At 42.5% G+C, this 26,168-nt stretch overlaps 1 protein-coding gene across 7 annotated transcripts in view; it reads right to left on the bottom strand.

Annotated features, from left to right (window-relative positions):
• The window catches only part of TOX2 (TOX high mobility group box family member 2), a 257,961-nt gene that overhangs the window by 215,691 nt on the left and 16,102 nt on the right, over positions 1-26,168 (bottom strand). The window lies entirely within an intron of this gene.

Below are 26,168 nucleotides of genomic sequence, written 5' to 3'. Positions count from 1 at the left end.
AGAAATGTAGAAAGTACAGAAGGGGAAAATGCTCAATCCCTTGTCCTGATGTAGGGAATTCATGGACATACATGACAGGTAGATGGAAGAGAATGATCCATGAGCTACCTATTTCACAATGCAATGCCAAGAAGGGTTTCCAGTGAAATGTCTCAGGTGTCTATGTTTTTATTCCTACTTTTAAAAAGAAGTAATAAGCCTTCCATTTTCAGCATGGCTAAAGGTCAACAGAAAGGTGCTGCAAAGTTCCCTACTAGAACTGGTGCTGTTTAATGTATTTATTGAGGAGGGAAGCAGTGAGGTGGAAATATTTACAGATGACACAATTATTTAGATTAGTCAGCACTAGAAAGGACTAGAAAGGACCAGAGGGCCCTAAAAAAAGTGAACTGAATGAGCAACACTTTAGCAGATGAAATTTAGTGGTGACAGATGCAAAGTAATGCACACTGAAAGAGATACTCTGCATTATACTCACACTTCATGGGTTTAAAATTAACTGTAAATACTGAGGGAAAAGAGCCGGGCATCACTGTGGACAGCTCAGTGAAAACCTCTGCTCAGTGTGCAGCAGCAAACAGAATCTTAATATGCAGAAAAACAGAATAGATAATAATACTGTAATGCCATTTATCTAACTTAGCGGGAGCACTGTGTTGCATTCTGGTCATCCTACCTTAAGGATATACTAGGAATCTTTATTTTCAGGAGTTTGACAGATAATATTGATTTTCCTTTCTAAGTATTTTTGCAGTATTTTTCCAACTTACATTTTTGCGCTACCAAGATTATTTTTTACCTCTAATACTAATGGATATTTGTTTTAAAATGTCATGACTGCAGGAAATTCATAACAAATTCACAAATGCACTATAATCGTAATAATTTCATAGTGCTTGTCTGCCAGACAGAATTATCAGCAAAAGCGGGCACCAGTTATCTGCTAGAAAGGCATATGATATGTTCTTCATTTTCTCTCTCTGTAAACTATAGTTATTAATGATGGTTCCCCTCCCCACTCCATCCCATCTTTCTTCCCCCTCCCTCTGCTTGGAGAGAGAAATCAGCAATTACCACCATTTGCTGATTTAAATCTAATCCTCCAAGTCTACATGTAAACAAGCCTTTGCAGGACTATATGCATTGATATAGCCGAGAAAGGTTATGCTCTATAACTTAATCTGATGCCAAACCATGATGTGTGTCTCTAAAAAAATCTGTGCTGTAAATCTCAGTGCTATAAATATGTCACCAGAATTAACTGAAACCACTAATAGGTCATTCAATGAGCTTCAGAGTGCATGGAGGGCATAAGTAGGCTGCTATCCAGGCGCTCATGATTGATGACACCAAAAATTAGCAAATACATGGGATTATGAGGCAGGCTGGCAAGCAGAGATTCTCTGAAACACTTCTTTTCTCTGAGCAGGGAGATTCCTGCTCTAGCCCATGTGGGATCTGGAATATTTAACACATTTTATAATTTGAAAGAGAGAGAATCATCCTACTACTGTAAAACAATTTTGACCTCTTCCTGCTGGACACAGGGGTGACAAGTTTCATCCCAAATCAGCTGATTAAGAACTGAGTAAAGACTTCAGGAAGTTGAACAGATCAGTAACATCTAGTGCAGGATTGTTCTGTACATAGTCTTCTCCGGTGTTTTCTTCAGTTCAATTTCAAATGACCCAGGCATTGGTCTTAATTGCATAACTTTATCCCATTATTCTTAATTACATCCCCTCCCTTTTGACCAAATTCCTCTTTCTCCTCCGTTTATACACCGTTTAAGTCCTTGTACACGGTTATCGAATCCCTTCATCTCAGCCAAGCAACACACGTTTGTCTTTTCTTATAAGTCAGCTCCTTTGGCCGCTTAATCATTTGTGTTGCTCCTTTCTGAGTTCGCTCCATGCCATCTATCACTAGAGCTGTCCAGGGTATCCTAGGGGCAATCACAGAAGGGAGCTGCAGTACAGTCCTGCACAGTTGCAGCACACTCTCCTCCTAAGCCTGGGCATGGGCACGGGCACAGTTTAGTTGCTCAGATTGCATCTCAGTCTGCTAGTTGACATGTTTTGATGGAACGTGAGTGCCTCCACAGAGTAGGAAACGGCTTATGTAACATGAGTAGCAGCTGCACAGAAGCAGAGCATGGCTAGTTTCTATTTAACTTTTTCCTGGTCATTCACCGAGCTGAAGAAGAAAATGCCCCAAGTATGCAGAAAACCCTCACGAGAGCTGCAGCCACCCACCCGCTCATTAGGAATAACTGGCCTATGCTCTTCATTTAATCTCCGTTTGTCAAGGACCCTCAGCCTGACCCCTTGAAACAACATCTGTCTTCCAACATCTAGGAAATAGCTGTGAACATGCATGGCTTCCTGAAGCACACAAGCACATGTCTGAATTTGTTTCCACTTTGGTGACATTCAATCAGACAATGTTCCTTTTGATACATGGCAGAAGCATACGCCTTGATCTGGCTTTGATTGAGTAAACTCCAACCTCTCCTGCAGCAGTGAAAACACAAACCTCCAGGGAGGCCATTTGAAACAATGTAAATTCTCTCCTCACTTTTCAGGCTGAAGAACAACAAGAATAGGAATGTCCCAGTTACCTTCAGGGCAAACCTGCCCTGCCTCTCGCAGAGTTCGTCGATGGCAATGCAGCCCAAGTAAGTGTCCAGAAGCTGACGTCAGAAATCTCTGGCAAACGTAAAATTTGTGATAGTGCTGCATGAGTGAATTCTCCGTGTGTGCAGACTCCCAATGAAATGCTATTTTCCTTGAACAGACTCCACAATAAAGCAAAGGAAGAGCATCCCACTTCAATTTTGAATAAAATCCATCCTGTACAAGCAGATTAGGCTGTAATCTTTTCCATGCCAAGTAACAGCCATACAGCATCTTCTGCCTGAAGGCACAATTTTCATATCTGCCTAAGAGGAAATCAAGACAAATCCTCATCCTTCCATAAGCCAAAGTAGCAGCATCAGCACTTAGGGCAGCTGCAAGATTTGACCCAGATAACAGAAATAAGATGCATGCAGAGATGCCGCACCCTGATATGCAAGAACAGGGATGCACTCAGACTATGTAGAACACAGACCAGGAAATTCTGTGGAGCCCTTGCTTCTGCCTTTCACCGAACTTGTCAATGTACAGGTTTGTCTTCAGAGCCATAGTTTAACTACAATCACATGGACATTGCAGCAGAGGCCTTCCCCACACCCCAACTTTCCAGAAAGGGTTAAATACCTTAGTCTGCTTTAGGAAGAGCAATACACTCAGAGCTGCCTCTGAGTCAAAGTTTGGTTTGTGGATGCACTAGTTAATCTTCTAGAGTCTCATGGAGCTAGGGAAGGTTCTCACACACATACTCAGCATCTGTACTGTCCTCTACAGCAGCCCTCACCACATTTCACTCCAAAATCCATGGCTGCTCTTTTCTGAGACTTATTTAAAACTACTCTTGTTCTGGAGATGGCTTTTTATCTGCTTCCAAGTGATGGCAGACTCATGTGTGTCCTGCAAGTAGGCATTTAAATCCATCTCTGATATCTCCCCTATGACTGGAGCCACCCAAAATGTCCCATGCAAATTCCAGGATAATACACACCAAACACAAATCTGGCTCTTCCAGCTCTTCTCAATTAACCGGATTCTTCCCTCGTCTTATTTGTATGGTTATTTATTATTTGTGTCAGGTGATGTATAAAACACAGGTATCAAGCCCCGAAGGGGATGGAATCTAAAAGATTTACAGAAAGGCACTACATGCTCCTTTATCAAATCAGCAAGCAGGAATCCTACTACAAAGTCCTGATTCAAAAAACACTTGAAACCCAAAATGTACTCAAATATAAAAACCCAGGGCAACCCCACCAAGGTAATTGGGTTCGAATGAAATGCAAACCAGAGCAAAGTTTGATTTTCAGTTCACCGAACCTAGCCCCTCAAACAGCACTCAAACATAAAATAATCTCTCTTTAATCCATCATCCTTAAAGTAAAAAATGTGGGTTATCCTCAGAGCAGCCATTATAACATGCTGTAATTACTGTGGTTGGGAGGCAGGTGTATAATAATCTCAGACCATGGAGAATAGTATAACTCTTAGTACTGTAATAAGAGCAAGTGATTTTGAGAGGTAGACTAGATTAACAGGCTTACCTTAAACAGAGAAGCAGGCAGCATTTTCAAGAAGAAACAGGATTTCTTCTGTTTCTTTACCTATAGAATGTGCTGTGTGGTATTTCCAAAAATCTACAGCTGCCTTTTTGTCAACTTCCAGCACGTTAAGGAAGTTTATGTTTCTTTTAAAGATCCCATTTCCCCAATTCCAGCGTGTCGTGGTTAATTTTGTTTTGTGGGCTTCTTTTACCCATATTTTCCTGTGGCTTTTCTCTAGGCCATTATAATTATTGTCTGTTGTAACTTGTATAGCACTCAGTTGCACTGTGATCGGGGCTATCTAAGTAAGTAAGCGAATGCCCTTTACATTCTTTGGTTGCTAGGTCTGGGCTCTGCTCATGGAACCCTATTTATTACTGGGCATTGTCTACACACCCATCCAGCCAATGACTGAGTGCAGGCTTTTGAGCCCTAGTAAGGGACAACTCCCAGCAACAACTATGCCAGATGCCACAATGTGAGGCACCTTACGGCTTATCTGCACCGTTTTTGCATCACTTTAGAAACTGATATACTACTTTAACAATAACCCTGAGCGTTGACACAGTTATAATGGAATAAAGTTGCTTATAACGGTATAGCCAAGTCCCCACTCAAGGGAGTATTTATTTAACTATATTGATATAAAAATCACAACTGAAACTGAAATAGTTAAATCAGCATAAAAACTATGTGTAGGACATGTCTTCCATCAGATATCTGATTGAGAGCCACCCAAGTGGAGCAAAACCCCATCTCCCATAAAAGGAGGAAATTCCAAATCCACATAGCGCACCCACGCTGCGGTATGGGGTATCTTCACAATAAAAGGGCAGCTCAGAATGGAAATGCACAGCCCTTTATTGCCAGATTTTGAGTTTTTCTTATAGTGCCCAGTGGAACTAATCTGTGGGGACATCCATCAGCAATGGAAGAAGGAGCTGTGACAGTCATGGAATTGCTATGTAATGTAAGAATACTGAGATGTAATAATTCTATAAACATTGTGTGTGACCTGGCTAGGTGAGGTGAAGTGAAATTATTATATGTTGGGTTATAAGTGTACATTCGCGTATGAACGTATTGTTCTAGCTTAGTGGGGATCTGTGGGAAGAACAAACAAGAAGGCAATTACAGGACAATGACATACTTCCAGGCCCCTAGCTGAAGTCACACAACTGAGACCTAACAGATCAAAAGGCTATAAACCAGTTAAAAAATGACTGGGTCTCAGGGGAAAGTGGGGGAGGAGAGACACACACAAAGGGACTAAGCAGCTTTTAAAGGACTCTCCCCTTTAGGCTGGGAAATAGTTTGAGAGTTAAGGGGACAGACTATGCCCTCCAGACCCTAGAGGTCTCAGGGGGTCTATAGAAAGCTGAGACCAATCAGGATCGCCATGTGGAAGATGGCTAGCCACCTGGTAAGATAGACATACGTACCGTGTGTTTTATTGTTTTAAGAGGTGTTTTCCTCTGAAATGCTTTAACTCTAATAAATAATATTTTGCTTAAAAAGCTGAGAAAACTGCAAATACTGCACATGTCAGACACAGTTGATACACAGGGGCCTGCAACCCATAGCCCTGCCTGAGAGTGGGAGAATGGTGTGATTTCATCCCAAGAAAGGTGATGGCCTGAGGTGGGGGGTGTGCTCAAAGCGACCAGGAGGGGTCAGAGGTGAGGTGAGACCAGTAACTGTGAGGGACATACATCTTAAGAGACTGTCAAAGAAGGGCTTTAATGAGTTACTGGCTCTTTCCCTCATTCCTGGAAGTGATTTAATTTTTTACCTAACCTAGTGGGGTCTAGTGCTGGTTGAGTGCAACAGAACAGGGTTCGTGAATATTCACTCAAGCTCTCTTCATGCCCCTTATCATTTGCAAATGTTCAGGCGAACAGTCACTCAATTATACATCTGAGCAATCACACTGCAAATAGCAAATAACTGAAGTGAACAGTGTGCAAACAGACAAATTCATTCACATAATAAACTGCTCCTCAAACAATTACCCAAAGCGCACAGATTCAGTAAAAATATCCATGTTTGTAAGCAATTCATGAACAGAAAAAAGGACTAAATTCAAAAGAGAATATCATGCACAATGAACAACGTGACCAGCCCTATTACAAGTGTATAATTAATCCATCAACTCCGCACGACTGTTTGTGTCCTCTGATTTATATTGGCTGTAGGCCTGACTCAAAATAACTTTTGGTTTTGCTTTAAGTGAGAAGGGCAGTTGGAAATCTGCAAGAATGATGCACTTTCACAGGGGTCTCAGAACTGGAGAGAAGAATCTCATGTGAGGATGTTACGTTTATACTCTTAGAAAACGTCTATTTGTCTGATAACATGAAGATAATTTTCTTTGAAGCTAGATGCCATTTATAGCTCAACCGCCATTCTCTTCCGAATGGAAATGAACTGAGCGAGCAAAGGCTCAGAGTTGCATAACTATCTGGCTTTCACACTGTTAGCAAGATTGAAAGGTGACACGTAGACACAGAATACTTTAACTGCACAGTTGGAATAACTTGGCCATGCTGTCCTCTGACACAAATACATGATAATGAAAAGGCAGAAAGGATTATGTCCAGTGCATATGACAAATCACTAGGGGCTTCATTCTGATCATAGTCCAATGTAAATCAGGAGTCAACTGAAGTAAATGGACCTTCACCGGTATAAAACCAATTTGAGATCAAAATCGGGCCACAGGTCGGCATTTAGATGGGTTAAATTAGGATTCAGTTTTCCATTGGTGGGGGAAATGCTGGAAGCAGCGGGGCAGACAGGACTCAGCCATCGTACTGATGTTTCATTAGAATTGTAACATTTTATACCCTCTTTGCCCAGGTTTAAATGACTACACCGGTGCAGGGCAGCAGAGAATCAGGTCTTCTCTTTAGAGAGGTACTCCCACCTGAGGTCATGAGCCACCTGCCTTCATGAGTCAGCAGAACCTATTTAAAATTTCCTCAGCAAGTTCAACACTTGCTGACGAGGTGGTGTGGTTCAGGTAAACACTGCCAGCCCCGGTACACCATTTTGATAGTGGAATGTAAATGTGGGCAAACATATTACAGATTGTTTTTTTCTCATGTGCTAAAGACGCTTGTTCTTCAGCTTCATCTCCTGATACGCCCTAGGGACGTATATGCTGTTTACTTGTGCCTACGTTTGTCATGTAGTCAAGTAATTCTAGTTTCAGGTAATCTTGTACACAGTATTTGTCAGATCAGACCAATTAGCCCAGTATCCTCCCACTGGAAATGGCCAATATCTGATGCCTCACCGAAAAGTGAACACAAACCTATAAGCATGCATAAGCCAAAATGTCTTGAGTTTTGCATGGACTATTCATGTGTGCTACTGGAACTGTAAGCTGCCAAACAATGTCAGATGATCAGCCCTGACAATGCCAATTGCTGTATACTATTGACCCTTAGCAGCACAAAACACAAACAATTGTGAAAGTGACCCAAAAACGCAATGGTAAATGGAAAAGCAAAAACAGTATGTAGCAAAATGCATTATGTAGCTCAAACAGTAACCATGGAAAGTCAGGACTCTAGTTTCCCCTTGAGTTTTATACATGCATCTCTCCCACTGCTATCAGTGATGGTTGCTAAGATGGTTCAAAAGGACCATATTATTGAACCCTCAATCTCAACGCATTTTTCACACACTAAGCTGCACAGCACCCTGGGAGGCAGATACATATTGTTGCCTTTGTACATATGGGTAAACTGAAGCCCTAAGAGATTAAGGCTGAGATTTTCAAAGGTGCCTAATGGACTTAGGTACCCAACTTCCACTTAACTCAAGGGGGACTGGGCACCTAACTCCTTTAAGCACCTCTTGAAATCTCAGCCCAAGTGATTTGGCAAGGTCACACTGTGAGTTCAGCTATGTATAGAAACCAAGAATCCTGACAGCTGGTCTCCTGCTCTCTCCATCACTCAACATTTCCCAACTCCCTGCAATAAAACATTGACATTTTCGTATGCATTAAAATAAGAAGCCTTTTTAACTATTCAGCATTTACACTCCAGGTCAAATTCAGACCTGGCATATGCGGATTCAGGTTCCAGTGAATTCAGTGGAGCTGCGCTTACTCACACAAAGTCTAAGTGTGGCTACTAATGTCATTAGCTGGTGAACAGTATAATTTTAGAATGTGCAGAAATGGTTCCTTTTAAAAACTCATGTGAATCTGTATTGTGCAACTGACTGCATGCCTACCAATCACGGCATGTCCACTATGAAATGGAAAGTCAGCTTCAGTTTTACTGCTGCTCCCCAGATCATGGCTGGGCATTCAGACATCCCAGCCTGAGGACAGGGAAGAAATCCTGCTTGCCAGGACAGCCACAGTTCTGATGAAAGCCTGGCTGGCACCGCATGGGCATACAGTAGGTTCCTCAGGGTGCAAATTCTCCAAGTGGCCCAGCTGTAGTAATTTAGTACACATGTGGGAGGCGGATTCAAGCCGTTCTCATTGCCACATTGTAAGCAGAGAGCAGCATGTCAACAATCTCCTTTATTCACTCACGGGCACTGTCATGGGCAGAGCCCAGCTGTGCAGCACCCCCTATCAGTCACTAGTAGCTCTGCGGCATCTCTCCTGGGACACGTCAACACACCAGGGAGGCCAGGGTGAGGCAACAAAACCCCATTCTCAGGGCTGATGTATTCACACACCACAAATCAAAGCACAAATCCCACCTCCCAGGGGCACCAAGCTCAGTCTCCCCCAGTCTCTCCAGCTGGGCAAAGGTGGTTCTTCTCCCCTGAGGTCTTTTTAGGTTGTTCAACACTGAACATAAACTCCAGTCTCCTCAGCTATTTCCTCAGCCCTCTAGAGGGGCGAGGGAATCTCAGAATCCTTCTTCTGGACGACAGTCTCACACAGCAAAAGGTTTCCCCTTTAGGGCTTGCCAGCCTGCTCCTTCCTAGAGCTCAGCCAGATTTTAAACTCACTGAACATAAACTCCAGCCTCCTTGGCTACTTCGTTGTCCTCTTCACTTCAGGGCAGCAGGAGCTTCCCAGGACCCTTCTCCTGGGCTATAGTCCTGCGCGATTCCAGGCCGACCCACAGAGTCCTTTTTCCGGAGCTCAGGCTCTGTCCTGTTGGCCCTTCACTGACCCTGACTGCGTCGGTCAGCAGCACCTTTGTCCTTCCACCCTGCTTGTAAGTCCTTAGCTCCCCTTATTTCTCTTCCTGCTTCCTTCCTCACAGCTAGGGTTAATTACTGCAAATCAAGCCCCTTTCCAGGAGGCTCTCAAGCTTTTATGAAAGTCAGGTGCCCTTCTTTTAAAGTTAATGAGGTGGCCGAAACTGGGGGTGCGCTGATGCAGCACAGAAGCACTGGCCCTAACTCACTCTTAAGGGCCGGTCACCCTGCGACCAGCATAATGGAAAGAACACAGCCAGACAGGAGGCCCAGCAGCTAAAGATCAGCAAGCAGCCATGGACACAAGAATATTCCAAATGTGCGTGCATGTGTCAGAATCGCTTTTTGTTTTTTCTTAACGTTCGATAACACTAATAAGGCAAAGTGATAGTGAAAGTTTAGGAGATTACAAGGCACATCAGCATTTACCTTGTAGCACAGCAACAGATACAAATAACATGTCAGTCTGTGGGTGCAGAGACAGACCCTGCATGTTAAAGCAACACCGTCTGGGCCCCTGGATACACACACCACAGGCCCTACTCTGCTGCCAAGTAATCAAATGGAAAGGGGAGGGTGTAAAATACAGAATAATCCAGGGATCAATGGAGTTATGCTGATTTACACCAGCAGAGAATCTGGACGCAAAGGCTCCATGTCTGTGAAATATTCCATTTGAAATCCAGGGATTTCATTTTATGGAGTTTTTAAAAAATCCCTCTGTTCCCTTAGAAAAATGAGCTTTGTTGTTCACATGCAATGCTTAAGTACACAAAGGAGCTGTTTAGGGTGACAAGGGGGAAAACTAGCAGTAATGAGATGAAACTGAGCAAAAGTCAATTTTAAGAAATTATCAGGAAGTATTTCCTCATGATGAGAGCTATTAGGCTGCAGAATTGTCTCCCAAATGAAGGTCCCTTGCCTGGAACATTTACAGCTGGACAAAACTCTGAAAACTCTCTAAAGAAATATAGCCAGAGCCCAGCATTGGGAATGGTGAGGAGCTGCACCACTCCAAAGAGAACTCCAGGGGGCATCAGGACAAACTCCTCTGCTGTAGCTACATTACTTTTAATGCAGGAACTAAGTCAACTCCCTGTAACCCCAGACACACAGGATCAAGGAAATGCATTATGGTTGGGGAACATATCCAGAAAAACAGCTTGAAGCTGCAATCAGACCCCCCGACTACAGTGTAGACAGACCCTAACACATGCAGTTTTACCAGAGGATCCTGCTATTTAGTGCATCCTTCCCTGGTTTCTCCCTCCACACTTAATACAGCTTTTAGGCCCTACAGACCTGACTCTGACCCACTGACACAGTCAGACATTAGAACCCAGATGGTGCCTCCCCCGGCACCATGTGGGTTTGGGATTAGCCTGCAGAGAGGAGTCAGCCACAGACTCTACCCAGTAGGAGCAGAAGTAACCAAGGCAGGGGCCTTGGGCCTTTGTAGAACTTCCTGTGGTTCTGACTTGGCTTTCTCTGCCCTGTGCTGATTGACTGTTTGCTCCGATCCTCTTGCACCCCCTTCCTCACAGTCTCTTCATCTCAACTGCACTCCACACCTCTCCCTCTTACCTTCCTCTCACTTGCCCTTCCCCACTCATGCTTCCTTTTCTTTCCAGTCAGCTGTACCCCTCCTACCAAAACGCATGCCCTCCCAAAAGAATAATTCTGGTGCTAACATGCCGTTTGCTGCCATCACACCATTCACTCTGCATAGAACCCTACCAAATTCATGGCTGTGAAAAATGCATCACAGACAGTGAAATCTGGTCTTTTGTGGACTTTTACCGTGTAGTATACTATAGGATAAAGGTATATACAAAAGTACACAGCATTTCTCAAACTGGGGGTCCCAAACCGAAAGGGGAATTGCAAGCCTACTGTGGGGGGGGTCACAGTATTTCCACTCTTACTTCTGCGCTGCCTTCAGACCTGGGCAGTTGGAGAGCGGCGGCTGCTGGCCAGGTGCCCAGCTTTGAAGGCAGCGCCGCCGCCAGCAGCAGCACAGCAGTAAGGGTGGCATGATATGCGGGGGAGTTGTCATTACCTGGGGGGGTTGTCACAACTTGAAATATTTTCAAAGGGGGTCCCAGCAAAAAAAGTTTGAGAATCCCCGATTTAGCAGACTCCATTGTCCAGGGTGACTTTTAAATGAACAATACAGTACTTATTGTATATATACACTGTATGAACACATCCACGAAATTTGCTATTTATGCCATGACCAACCCATGAAAAATGTGTGATTTCTCTGCAGTTTAAGTAGACCCCTAACTATGCAGGCATTACTCTTCCCCTTCCCTCACCCTGGTCTGTCTTGGGTATTTACGCTGTAAGCATGGTCTCTCTGCCACTCTGTGTTTGTGCAGTGCCTGATACAATGGGGCCCCACCCTTGGCTGACCCGTAAGCACCACCATAGAATCATAAAAATGTGGAGTTGGAAGAGTCCTCGAAAGGTCATCTAATGTGCACCCACCTGTGCTGAAGCAGGGCCAAGCATACCCAAACCATCCCTGAAAAGGTCTTTGCCTAACCCATACATAGTGAATGCCATTAACACAATTAAAAATAGTGATTTCAGTGAGTTATCCAGTGCTCCAATGCACACCAATAATTTCTCAAAATTTTGTTATGCCACTAATGCTTGGAAAAATTCAGATTCTCGACATTCTCCTAAACCCACATCTTGACCTTGGTAAATGCTGAATCAAACTGTGGTTTCTGCCAAACTAAAAATGACTAAAGAAAAAACAAATCTTTTGGATTGCAAAGAGAAAAGAAAAAGAAAAAGAAAAATGGCTTTTCCTCCTCCCCTTCAATATTTTATCATATGCTTAGCAAACACCTGCCATGCAAACAGCCCAGGGAGAAACAGAAGGTGCAGGGACTCACTCGACAGCAACTCAGACACGACAGGAAACAAAACAACAACTGGTAAGAACATCAGAATGATGCTCTGCAATAAACCACACAGAGCAAACCTCATGCACCCTAATGGCAAGACACAAAGACAAATTCTGCTTCTAGTTACACCAGTGTGAAGCTGCAGTATCCTCACTAATGTTAATGATTCGGTCTCAGTATACACTATAACCAGAGTGAGAAACCCAGCCAATGGTGCCAAATCCATGCCAGCTAACCTGAGCTGCTGGGCTTTTTGTATAAATGCACATTTAGAACCCTTTTCATTGCAATAAACCAGTCGCTAGGCTTCTGAGTTTGCCACTTGTAACTGTCCTAAAAAAAAACAACCACAAGTAATTCATGGTGCTACTGCTGAGGAGGAGGGAAATCACAGAAAAGTAAATAATGAAAATACTAGGCAATTTCCACTGGAGAACTTGAATTCACTTTACAAGAATTAATTAATTCTCACTAACCCCAGGCAGGGAAGTATTCTCCTCTCCTTTTCACAGTTGGGTGAACGGAGGCAGAGAGATGGTAACAGACATGCACAAGGTCATACAGAGTGGGGAACAGAACCTCAGTCTCCTGCTTCCCAGCCCTATATTTAAATCACAAGATAAATCTCTGCTGGCTCAAGAGCTCCCCATAGCTCAGTTAATTTTGTTATGAAGCTACCTCAAATGACACAAATGAAGTGTCTGTTTTATGATAAACACACAGGGATCAGAAATATTGTGCGATTTATTTATTTATTTATTAAGTTATCTGATTTCAGACTGTGCCAAACCTGTTTAAGTCTGGAATAGCTCCCCAGACCAAAAATTTACATCAGCTGTGACTGAGAGCAGAATTTGGCAGGTGAGGATAATCATATTATCCACATGTTGTTTTATTATAAGGTCAAATACAGTAATGACTTATTTCAACATTAGAACCAGAGGTTTGGAAGCCTGAGGAACTGAAAGTATTCACTTTGGCAAGGGCTGCCCCCTCTTACACCAGTGAGAGATTTGGTCCCATAGAGCTATTACTCAAACTATCAACTGCTAAAGAAAAATGTACATTACTTACGTCCTGAAACCAAAATAAAATAAAATAAAGTCCCTAAGCACCTCTTGGGGGATCATTTTTCATCTACGTTACTGGGTAATAAACATGAAGTTCTGTTGTTGTTCAAAGTTTAATTTATCTGGGTTGTTGGCACAATGACAATACACAGTGCTGCCTCTTGGGATGGCCTCACTGGAGAGTAGAGCAGAAATCTCAACCCTCCACCAGGCTTGCTACAGAGACGATGCGTTATGGGAAGGATGCCAGATGTCTCACTTTTTCAGCATCCCCACTGGCTGATCAACAGAGCAATGCTGGTGTCACTTCTAGGAACTGGGAACCATCATGAAACCTAATGCAAAGGGAGATTCCTGAGTGACAGGGAAGAGAAGTGGCTTCCATTCCAGAGGCAATTTGTCCTCACATCACCAAGTGCAAATCAGACTCCTGCAATGCTGAAAAATTAACCATGAAAGACAGAGTGCGCTATTCCAGAGCTATAAATCATGACAGCATCAACTACACAAAAACGACTCCATTGGACAAAATGTCCAAAAAGGCATTTGGACCAATCATTTCACATTATGCTCTGTAGATATTTTTTCCTGTCACATAATATAAATTGTATAAGTCCAGTCACAGGTGGGACTCTCTGTAGTGCCTTATTTACGGACATATTGATAGATGTTTTCTTCACCAAAGTAACATTTGAGAGATCTAATCTCAACAATTTTGCTTTCTGAAAATTTGGCTAACCATATGAAAAGGTTGTGCACAAAACACTGCATGTGTACATGCAAAGTGAGACTTTTGGATCTAGTTCCTTACCTGGTGTGTGGGATGCATAAAAGCCTATTAGAACCTCAAAATATGGACTTTTGTGCATGCAAATAACACATGGGTTTGCAGAATAAGGAGTGCAAAGTCCTCTGGTGTTATTTGGCTCAGTAACTGCCATCCCTGCGTTTTCTGAGTACTGCAATTTTAAATCTCACAGGACACTTATGTGCTGCGACTAACAGCCATTTTGTTTTCAGTTCAGTGGACACTGTTACCAAGGATTCCCATACACCATGAACTCTCCGATGGAGACTTTACTCATGTTCTTTCTTGGGTTTACTCTTGATATACAGTAAAGCTCATTCTTACTGCAAGTATGTTTGTTCTTCGTGTATGCAGAAACATAACATGACTTTTAAAGTTTTGGTTGTCAATATTGCTTCACACATCCTCAGTACACATTTCAATCATAGCCTATGAAGTCTACCCCTTCACTTTATGCAGCTGACCCTTTGGGCTGTGCGATTGTTTTTACCCGGGGTGTGGCAAGAGCTAAATAATACAACAGAGATAATATTGAGAAATCTAGTCTTCTTAACAAAGAGGCCCTTCCCAAACATGAAAACCACATACTGATGATTGATGCAATGGCCACATTTTCAAACTGTTAAATTACTCAGACTGCCCTGCAAGCCAAAACAGAGCCTCTAAATGAGCACGTACAGCTGTCTACAGAGAAAAGGGTTAACAATCTTATCTTAGGCCACCAGAAGAAATTCCAAGTAAAACCCACAGCACACAGGTTTCCTGCTTTCTAACCCAATGCCCTATTTATACACCTCTTTCTTCACAATGCCAGTGACAGCTTTTTCCTCGTTACAGGCATGTTTCCTGCTTTTTGAGTTACTTTTCATCTGTAGCTCATTTCCACAAACTCAACAATATATTTTCAATATATCATGTTAAATGTATTGATAAGCTGTTTTGCAACCTTATTTAATGCTACTGGGAGTGTGGGAGCAATTTAATCAGTAATAGAAAATCATATATTTCAAGCCTTTTAACAGAATGCAGCAAAGTTTATCTCTGACTGATAAGGTAATGCCTTGTTACTACTGTGGCAAATAAAGCACATTTTCAAAACACAAAGTTCCTAATATAACAACAACAAACTTGTCTGTTCACAGTGACCTTCAAAGTCTTGAACCTTAATCAAACAATACAACAACTAACATTTTGTAATCAAGTCTGGGCAGCTATCAAGTATGACACCAAAACAGCCCTGATTTCCAATTCTCCATGTTAATTTTTCAATCCTTTAATCTGATTAGCCTGCACTCTGAAGAGATTAACAATGCACTTTTCTGTCTGTAACTTGCACACAAACCAGTAAAGAAGTCTGGTTCTGCCATTGCTCCATGAGCACACCTCAGATTTTATTTCCCTATAGTAAAATGTATAGAGACAGGAAAAAACCTGATGGGCTAGATGAGACCTATCTCCTGGCTGGTGCGGGAATGGTCCCTGCAGAATATCAAATGAGAGTGCTATGTTAAAAAATAGCAGGCAAGGGTGACTGATTTATAAGGAAAGACTAAGGGTATGTCTACACTGCAATTAGACACCCGCAGCTGTCTCATGTTCACTGACTCGGGCTAGGGGGTTGCTTAACTGCAGTGTAGACCTTCCCAGACAGATCTCTGGGATCTTCCCACCTCACAGGATCCTAGAGTCCAGGCTACAGCCTGAGCCCGATCACCTACACTGCAATTAAACAGCCCCTGAGCCTGAGCCCGAGCCCCGCGAGTCTGAGTCAGCCACAGGTTTTTAATTCCAGTGTAGACATACACTAAAGGACTCATTCAGTGCTGATTTATGCTTTGTGCTATTTCACTGACTTCAGTGGGGTTGCAAATGATTCAAGTCAAACAGAATGTGGCTGTTAAAGAGCTACGGGTACGTATAGCAGGTAAAGGGAGAGAGGAGGATGATGAGAAAGATACAGAGATTCTCAGTGTGTTTATTTTAGAATTGACAAGGTGCTCAGATACCATAGTCATGAGTGCAGTATAAATGGGGCAGGAGAAAGAGAGATATTAACTACTTTTTACAAACATTTGAATGGTGTAAATACCTTGGATAGAGAGGAATTATGTATGTACCAGGGCCCAGCTGGAAGTAATAGGATGAAATTAAATACAGGAAAATGTAAACTAAATAGCAGGAAAAACATCTGGATAGTAAACTATCAGAACATGTAATAGCCTCTCAGGGAAAGTGATAGAAACCCCATTGATTGAGAGACATTTAAAACTAATAAATTCTAGAAAACGTCTTTTAAGGCCTGCATTGGCCCCAAAGAGAGGGACTGAAAGATCTAACAGGGCATTTTCATCTCCTACTCCTACAACTCCATGTTAGACCCTACCCATCTGAAATTACTCGGAGGCAGCCGAATATTGGCAACAAAACCTACCCCCATCTCAAGGGCTTTGAACAGTGTCCATGCAAAGTGCAGGACTGGCAGCACCTCCTACAGAGAAAGGCAGGAAGCCCACAAAGAGGGGTTCGAATTGCTGCAGTGAGAAAGCAGCACACTCATTCCCTTCTTCAAAAGCTGACTGAGGTTACCAACAAACACACATTTGTTAAAGCTTCATATGTCACTGTTACAGGTCCCGATTCCTCTTGGCCCCTCATCAGACTGCAGTGAGGGAACCCAGCTACTGGGTCCCCAGGCGTTTTAAGGCTTTGTCTCCTAAACAGAGTCCAGCCACTGCCCCAGTCTTGGGGTTCCTAGGCACATTCTTGGGGTGCAAACCCTGTGTCTAGCATTCCTTTCTGAGAGCTGGAACCCACCATCCACGTGCCTAACCGCCCTTCAGATCCCCCACAGTTTAAACACAACCTCTCCCAGACCTCCACCCAAAAGTGTGAGACTTCTTGGTTACCGTTTAACCCTCTGAGGAGTCTTGGGGCAGTTGTGAAGCAAATAATGATCCTTCTTTGAATCCTGTTAGACTCCTTGACTTCCATATTATCCTGTGGCACCAAGTTCCATGGGTTAATCAGATATGGGAGAAAAAGTATTTAAGCAGCCATGCTGGCTGGTAATTTCTATGATGTGCTCAGAGCCATCATTTCACTTCCCATAATGATTTAAAACATTTTCCCTGCTGTTTTCTTTTTTCTACCTCTGGCATTGAAAAGCCTCACCAACTACTTAAAGGGCAATGCACGCCCAAAAAAAAAAAAAAAAAAAAAGGCAAAGAAAAAATAAAATTCAGTCACAGCACTTTACTCTGAAAATAGTAAAGTCTCGGGAGCACAAGAAATGGTGCTTTCTAAAGGATGCTAAGCATTCTAAAGATTAGAGTGCAGTGTGCAATTAAATGTGTTCATAAACCTTTTTCAGGACACCTAAAATCTTACTTCCGTATGAACTTAAGGTCCTCCCACTGGGAGCTTACTAAGTGGTTTACTTTAAACCTGTATTTCAAATATTCCATACCTTTCACTTTTATAATACTTCAACATATGTTAACAGTAGCAGAGTTAATAGTAACTGACTAATTTTAAACCTATGATTACTGGGGCTGATTTATATAGTAGCTTCACTTCACAATACTGTGAATCATGCATGTGGTAATTGCCAAGTTCAATTTTAGCTCTGTCATACTGAAGCATTAGTTTTTATGCCTCAGCTGTTGCCTCCTCCATGCTAGAGAGGTAAGTTGATAATGCAGTAGTTTTCACTGTTAAATATCATAATATTATGATACCCTATGTCAGATCCTTACAAGCTTTGTGAGCTGTACGTCATCTATTAACTAAATACTTTATAAAGATAAATGATTGAAAAGGATTTTATTATTCTAACTTGCTCAGCCTGTACCCTGCACACTGAAACATTTAATTTAACCATTTAATTCATCATCAAAACTGATGTGCTCCAACAGCAGCATATGCCACTTAGATACATTCATCATGATATTGTGACAAAAGTGGCAAAGGGATCAAATCAACAGTTTCATTAGAACAAATATCTGAGGTGAGATTTCCTGCAGCAGAGTTAAGCATAAGCAAATCCAGAAAGCACAGACAATTCAGGACCAGATCCTCCAGTGACTTCAATGGAGCTGCACTAGTTGAAGATACAGCCCTAGGAGTTTACAGCACTTGAATACAGAGAATTGTTACTGTATTATCTCACACATTATTTAAAAAAATAAAAAATGCAACAATGCCTTTCAAGTACAATAGGTTCAAATGTCTCTTCTTGGTCAGGCCAGGTAACCCCCAGATGACCCCGGGCCTCCTTTCCCTCCCTCCCCACAGGGGGCCCACCATGACCATGGGCCTCTTCCCCCCAGAGAGCTCACACCGTGACCACTGGCAGCAGAGATGAACCAGTGCTTGCAAAAGTGGGAAGTGTTACGAAAAAGGTCTACAATATCCCAGGCCAGAGAGACTTGGCCTTGGGACCCTCCCACCTTGCAGGGTTGTGGAGCCCAGGCTCCAGCCCAAGCCCGGAAGTCTACATAGCAATCAAACAGCCCTGCAGCCCAAGCCCTGCAAGCCCGAGTTGGCTGGCATGGGCCAGCTGCAGGTGCTAGTTGCTGCATAAACAGACTCTCAGAGGGATGAGAGGGTGGCACAGGATGCAGAAATACCAGTTCTGTGCATGCTGTGGGCTCTGCCACTGAAGGGGAATTCTCAGATGGCCAGATCTGGTGGCTTTCCAGACCCTTTGCAACGACAGAGTGGAATCTCCGAGAGAATCCGACATTCTGTCTCTTTCAGTGACCCTCAGGCATTTTGTGTACCAAAGAAGTGTGTTCAGAAAATACAAACTCTGCATCAGATATCGCAGTCATGTGCTGGCATTTTGTCATCTCCATTGACCGTTGCTGAGATTGGCACAGGCCTTCCACTCAGAACTGAGCTTTCTGAGTATTCTCTCCTTCTGCTCTAGTCATTAGAAAGATAACAGTGGGGAGGATCATTACAAAGACAGTGCATGTAATTAACTTACAGTATTTGCTCCAGGACAGTTAACTTTATCACCTTTTTTCATTGTATTTGGTGGTGACGAAAGGTGTCAGACCAGCCACACTAGCAAATGAAGTCTTCTCTTAACCCACAGAACACAAACAGCACAGGCAGAGCACTGCAAGGTTTCCCCACTGCCTACTCCACCACAGATCCAGATTTAAATCACACCCATAAATGTTGTATTGTTCTCTAATGATTTCTTTAACATTGTGCAAACTCTCCATTCAAGAGGAGGAGGAGTTCCTGAACAGCAGCTCTCACTCTAATAGGAGGATAGTCTTTCCACAGCAATTAACAACAGCTCATGTCAAACACCAGTATCACTGAGTGCATAGGGAATGCAGGATCATGCTACATTCTTGGAGAATCCTACAAAGCTAAAGGCTCTCTTATCTGTAAAGCGCCTTGCACAATGGTTCCCAATGGGACCTCTAAGCACTACTGGATTACAAATAATGAATAAATTGTAATAATATTCCTAGGCCTCGATCCTGCAACAGCATGCATACTGGTAGAGCCTTGCACTCATAAAACTCCAGTGAAGTCAATGAGGCTTCACCCACACATATGCTGTTGCAGAACTGGGACTCTAGTGTATGAGACACACACAACTGCATGCAGGGAAATCAACTGGGGAGTTTGCATAATAAAAATAGATATCTACCATAATAACAATGCTTAGCACTTATACAGTATTTTTCCTCTTCAGAACACTTCAGTCATATTTTAATGGCTCCACACAACACCACCATAAGGCACGGAAGTATTATCTCCATTTTACAGGTGGAAAAAGTAAGGCAGACAGGGTGAGCTGCCACAGTACACAAAGATAGTCTGTGTCATTTATAGGACTCCAATCCAGGAGCTCCAAATGCCCAGTCCTGTGCTCAGACTACCTCACTAGACCAACCTGACTTTTACATAAACTATATACTAATGAGTACACAGAAATCCTTATGGAAAGTAGCTGCTATCCATGATCAGGAGCTAATTTTCTCATGGAAATATCTTGGTCATTCCTATACATTTTAAGAATATCAAAGGCTATTAACTAACGCCAACATTAAACTTAAAATAAAATCTAGATGCCTCTTTTCAAAAAGAGCACTTGAATTTTCTTTTCTTGTTAATGTTTTTAAAACTGTTTTAAATCCTGCCTACTGCTAGCCAAAAACAAAGTTTTTCTTGACCATAATCATTTTTGGTAAAAGAAAAAAAGAGAGGTAGGTGAATAAGGTTGGGTGAGTCTCATATCACATTGTTATGTTATTAACCTGAAGATTTATACAGGTCTGAAAACCTGCTTGCAATGGAAGTGTAGACAGTGGAGCTACAAGATGTTGTTTCCCTAATATTTGTTACATTATATCATGTGTTGCTTTAAAATAGCCTCTGCCAAATTTTCAGGAGGGCCGCAGCTCACCCTCTATTTGTGCATCTGGACTTATGGTGCATTGTCATTTGGACACCATTGGAACTGTATGCAAAAACCTTTTGCACTCCATTTTGTGCATACAAATGGGTTTTTGTACACGTAACATTGCTTGCATAACTGAGTGCTCAAAGTTTTCTGGGCAATCACTTGCACATACAACATAAAAAGAGCCCACTTTATATTAAGATATAGTTAAGGAAAAACCCAAATTGCAGGAGTAAACTCTCTCTAGATCAGAAATAATTAATACTTCACCAAAGGTATCAGAGAGATATACTGAAATATGGAAAGGTTACATCTTAAAAAGCAGCAGTAACTTGGTTTCTTCCTCAGGAACTTGGCTCCTTCCTCTTCCAATGAATGTTGCTTACACAAATGGTCAACAAACAAGTCATGCAACACTACAGGCTTCCTCGCAACAATGCCCAGTTAATTCCAGTTTTGAATGCAAGTGTTTTAACCAATTTCATCACTAAAGCGAAAGGGGAGGACAGAAAGAAAGAACTACATCAAGGACCGCATTCTCCACCCTGCCCCCAGAGATCTGATCCCAACGTCAAACTGTCAGCTCCCAGCATTCAGTCTCGTGGGGGTTTATTTGCTCCAGAGAATGAATTCACTAGGCACTCAACTAATGTAACCCCATGAGCTGTAAAATAATATTCCCTGATAGACAGATCTCCACAGCCACAATTTTTCCTGTTTGGGATTAATATTAAAAAGATAAGTATAATGGTTACTTTTTTTAAACAAACAAACAAAAATGGATATTGACTATCTGCCCCCAAGTGATTTCAGTTTTTCTTCCCTCTTTCATTGAAATATCACATGTATCACAGTTTTGCCAAATGCATTCTATATAAGATGCTGTACATTAAAAATATGATGGTATAAAGTCCTTTGTCTTCACGACACATGGAAAGACTCCTTTTAAGGCACATGCTTCATTCCAAGCTCTCCTTTCCCTTATTTCTGGAAAAGCAGAATTCTAATAGCCTTCTAAAAATAGCATCCTTTCTAAATTATACAACATGATGTACTTGACAGTGTATTTGTACTTGGCATTGAATTACTGCTAGACGTTCATTTCTCTCACCCATCCCATCATAGTCTAAAATTATCCGGACCAGATTCTGATCAGTTATACCAGTATAAATCCAGAGTAACTCAATGGAAGTGAACAGAGTTACTCCAATTGTACACTGGTGTAACAGATTGGTAACTGGCCCTTTAAGTGAGTCCTCTGTCATCCTAGAAGTTGACGCAAACAGAGAGTTAAGTCCTATTTTACAGCTCTTGTAATTTCACATTACATTCAGGATAACTGCACCTGGCTCTAGCTAGCACTAACAGCTCTCTCTTTCATGAGCAATAGAAATCATCAAATTATAGAAAGCAAGACGCACAGCAGCACTAGCCAACTTTTGCTGGATCCCTTAGCAGCTGCACTATAACCGGCTTTGAAGTGAATCGACACATCAGACACCCACAAGCTGTCTCATGCACCTACAGAGTTATTGTGAAATTTATTGAGAGAGTTGCTATGAGTTTTCATGTTCAGTCCATTTTGTTCCATAGTATTTAATGGTTACAGGACAGCTTTTGCCTAATTTCATGGTAGCCTTGTCTTTACCTTGGATCTTTTTTGTCTTTGGTCCAAAAGATCTCTCTTTTCATAATAAACTGGGCAGGAAAGGGTCACATGTGAGTGATTTTTTAAGTGTTAGTTTTACTAACAGGTAGGGAAATATCTGCTGCTTTGAAATACACCTTCACCACATAGCTCACCATGTACACTACAATAGTGACTATTTCCTTCTTGAGAAGCTCAAGTAGTTGGGCTGGGCATGGAAGAGATGGCTCTGCAGACACTCTATGGACACTACTGCAGCCCTCCACTTCTCTTGTGCACCCCAGCCATAACAGAGGTGAATATGGTGAATTCCATAGCTCCACCATCACCCTCCTGTGACGCACACGGATTGCCCAGAGAGAAGGACTCAACATTGTGCAGGGAGTGAGCTCGTGCTATACAGAGTTCCCCTAAAGCCTGATCTGCCCAATTTCCACTGGGAAGGAATGTGCAGGGCAGGAGGGTAGGTTTCCCCCACAGTGCATTCGCAATACCTACTGTAGAACATGTACCACATATTCCTCCCACCACTACACCCTGTTCCCATTGCCTGAAGACTAAGGGCACCTCTCTGCTTGAAAGTGTTCCTCCTCCTCCTTTTTTCTATTTGATTTACACCACTATATACAGTAGCAAGGCAGACTACTCCACACACTGCAACTGCATCTCCTTAGTGCTACAGCCGGGAGCTGGAGGGACCAGCCCTGCAGTTAACACTTATTCAAGCCTTGACCTCTCTGCTGAGACCAATATCAAGAGACTCAATTAAATGCCTCCCAAACTGGCACTACCTCCCTACATTACACCGGTGCCGGGCACTACATTAGGGAGTTGGCTGAAGTATCACAAGTTACACCACTGAGAATCCCTAGTCTATACAAGCATTTAGCACATTAATGCATTCCTTGGATATTTCCCCCCCTAGTAAATCTTTTGTTCCTCAAGAACTTAATTTGATTATAGACAGTACAGAGAAGGAAAAATAAAGAAGATGAGAACTCAGCAGAAAAAATTAGTTCTGTAACTAAATCCAATGCTGAGCATTATGTTAGAACAAAAAAGGATATGATTAATTCACTTCTGCTGCACTGTATGTGGGACACAGCATTATTTTTATGAGTCACACACCAGCAGTTCTCAAAATGAGGTGTTCACACCACTGGTGGTACATGGCTTGGTTAAATGTATAGCATGTCAGTAAGAATCCATGATAGCTACAGTGAACCGAATTACAAAAATTAGATGTGGCACGCTAGGCCTTAAAGACTGAACTACAGAGCTATCAAGTAACTACCATCTCGCATGTACACAACTCTTCTATCAAAGCAGTGGGCCATATCCTCACCTAGTGTAAAAGAGCAGCTCTACGTAGAGTCAATGGAGCTATGCTGATTTTTACCAGCTGAGGAGCTGTCCCATTATTTCTTTTACTTTGTGGCACTGTGGATTGACTGGAAACCAAGATGGGAATTATCAACCTGCTAAAGGCTAATGCCTTAGCCTCTCCGCTCCGGAGACAAATTCTGCCTTCACTAACACCCATACAGCTCCATTGATTTTTGTGAAGTTTCATGAGTGTAACTGAGCATTTCCAATAGGTTCACATCTTGTCTTAAGTCAGAAAGGAAATGGTTTTATCCTAGTCCCTTACAGAAGTTCAACAGCACCACCAGGCCAGTTCAATAGGGTTCATTTCTCTCTAACCCAGTGGTATCTAAACTGTGGTGCATGGAGCACAGAGAAGTGGCTGGTTACTCAGCATTGCTGGCTTTCCTACTTTTTTCCCCTTCTAGCAGCCAAATACCATTAAGAGACATTTACATTACAAATTCTACTAATACCACTTTTCGTGTAAGCAATTGCTGTAGTTTGCCACAGAGATGTTATTCAAGCACCACTGGGAGGGGAGAAGACCTATCCAATCATGCATGGCAGAGGTGGTGCCCAGCAAACAATTTATTTTTTAAAATGTGGTGCCTGACATGAAAATAGCTAAGAGCCCCTGCACCAGTCTAATGTAGAGGCCCACATGGAAAGGTCATGGTAAGTCTCAGTTCAGAGTTGTAGTAACTCACAGTCAGAGCTGTGTTTTTTGCTTCAGTCTAAACTGCATGGTCCTTCGTGAGAGTCAGCTAAAGAACTTGTACCAGTATTGTGGCATGAACTCACCCAGATCTCAAGCAGGAGACACGGAGCATCTTGTTCTAATGCCAAAAATTAGTTTTAATGTGCAATGACTGTGTTCTAGAAGCAATTTAAATTCCAGCCTACAGTCACTTATGGTGCTTGTTCATAGCTCAAGCTGAAGCTACCTGAGATAATAGAACTACTTATTCAGATTCCTCTGAATGACATTACTGATATCTGTTTCCTCCCATTAGTTGCTGACTCAAATTCACCCACGGTGCAATTCTACTGAAATCAGTGGAGTTAGTGCAGGGGTGAATTTGACCCAGTGTGCTTAGCAGTGTCTGCTGTGAAAGTGTTAGGTTGTGATTCGAGGCTTACATAACACCATCAAATGCTCAAGTGGTGCTAGCAAGGAGGAACCAAACATCGGAACTGGCAGACACAGCAAGTAGACACGTGCCACACCAGCCCCAAAGCAGGAAATATGTGTATAAGACGCAATGCTCAGATAAAAGAGGGAAAAAAGGAAAACTGGACAAAAGAGAGAAAAATGGTACGTATTTAGCAAGTCATCTCCCTGCTCAGTCAGTTCTCTGAACTCAGTGGTCTCTATTAACCAAGGCCTGGTCATTGTTAAACTGTGCTCTGAAATGTAACAAAGCAGAATTTTCTTCTCACCTAGGGCTCGATGCTGCACTGAGTAAGTTGTGAGAGATGATAAGCAGGTTCAGCAACCAGAGAAGTCAATCGGAATGGAGGGTGCTCACCAGAGTCATGTGACTCATACAGGTCCACCAGTAACTTTGTCTAACACTGCACTAAAAGGTTACACCATTTAGTTTCATTGCCATAATTATCAGAGATCCATGAGGCTTAGATAAGCTTACTGGGGGGGGGGGGTATAACGGCAGTGTTAACAGTGTTAAATGTTTAATTACACAAGCTCACCTTCACTTTATTGTTTTTAAGCAAATTTAGTGTGGGTGCGAGGTACTGGACTGATAGAACTGGAGACCCTGTTTATCCACAGAGCAAACACAACAAAAGCAGAAGCAGCACAAGCTTCCCCACATTGCCTCAGCACTGTGCCCCAGCTCTGACCCACAAGGGCCACCATAGGGATAAGGGCAGCTGATTCCCAATGGTCTATTTAATCCTTGTCCTTTCTACTGAAACTGATCACGGAATGGCCCATTAATACCACAGTGCATGGAACTTATCTGTGGTGCGGATACCTCTTCACACAGAATTACACTGAGATGCACCAGCGCTGTTTCACACAGCTGCCTGACCAGCTTCCAATGATGATAATATTTGGTTACTGCTAACCTGAGCCCAGTTTGAACCAAGAACCTAGTGCTGGAAGGCTCTGTAGTGGTTCTTAAATCGCCAGAGCCATCCAGCTTTCACTATAATGTTGACATTTAGTAAGAAGCTCTCAGAATCACCCCTTTCTAAAACAGAACATGCTTTCCAAGCTGACACATGGCACTATGACATTTTACATCTAGTTGAGGATCTGACCCCATGACCCGAAGAGAAGGATGTTGAACTCCAAGCTGTCCCATGTAACTAAGGCAACTTGGAGCACTGCTTTGCAGCTAATGGGCACCAGTTCTCTCATTTTAAATAATGTTATACAAGAGGGTTCTAACACTAAAGGAATCTAAATGAATCAGAACACTTCAGGTTAACCCAAAAGACAGACATGGAAGTTTCCCTGAAAAACTGGATTTGTCCCTCCTGGGATTTCCTGTTGGCAGCAGCAACTAGCTCAGCTGCCTGCTTGCACCCTTCATATACCTCCAG

The sequence above is a fragment of the Mauremys reevesii genome, linkage group 13, assembly GCF_016161935.1.
Source record: "Mauremys reevesii isolate NIE-2019 linkage group 13, ASM1616193v1, whole genome shotgun sequence".
Lineage (NCBI taxonomy): Eukaryota > Metazoa > Chordata > Testudines > Geoemydidae > Mauremys > Mauremys reevesii.
Note: the sequence above shows the minus strand (reverse complement) of the source record. Positions and strands in the feature narration are given on the sequence as shown.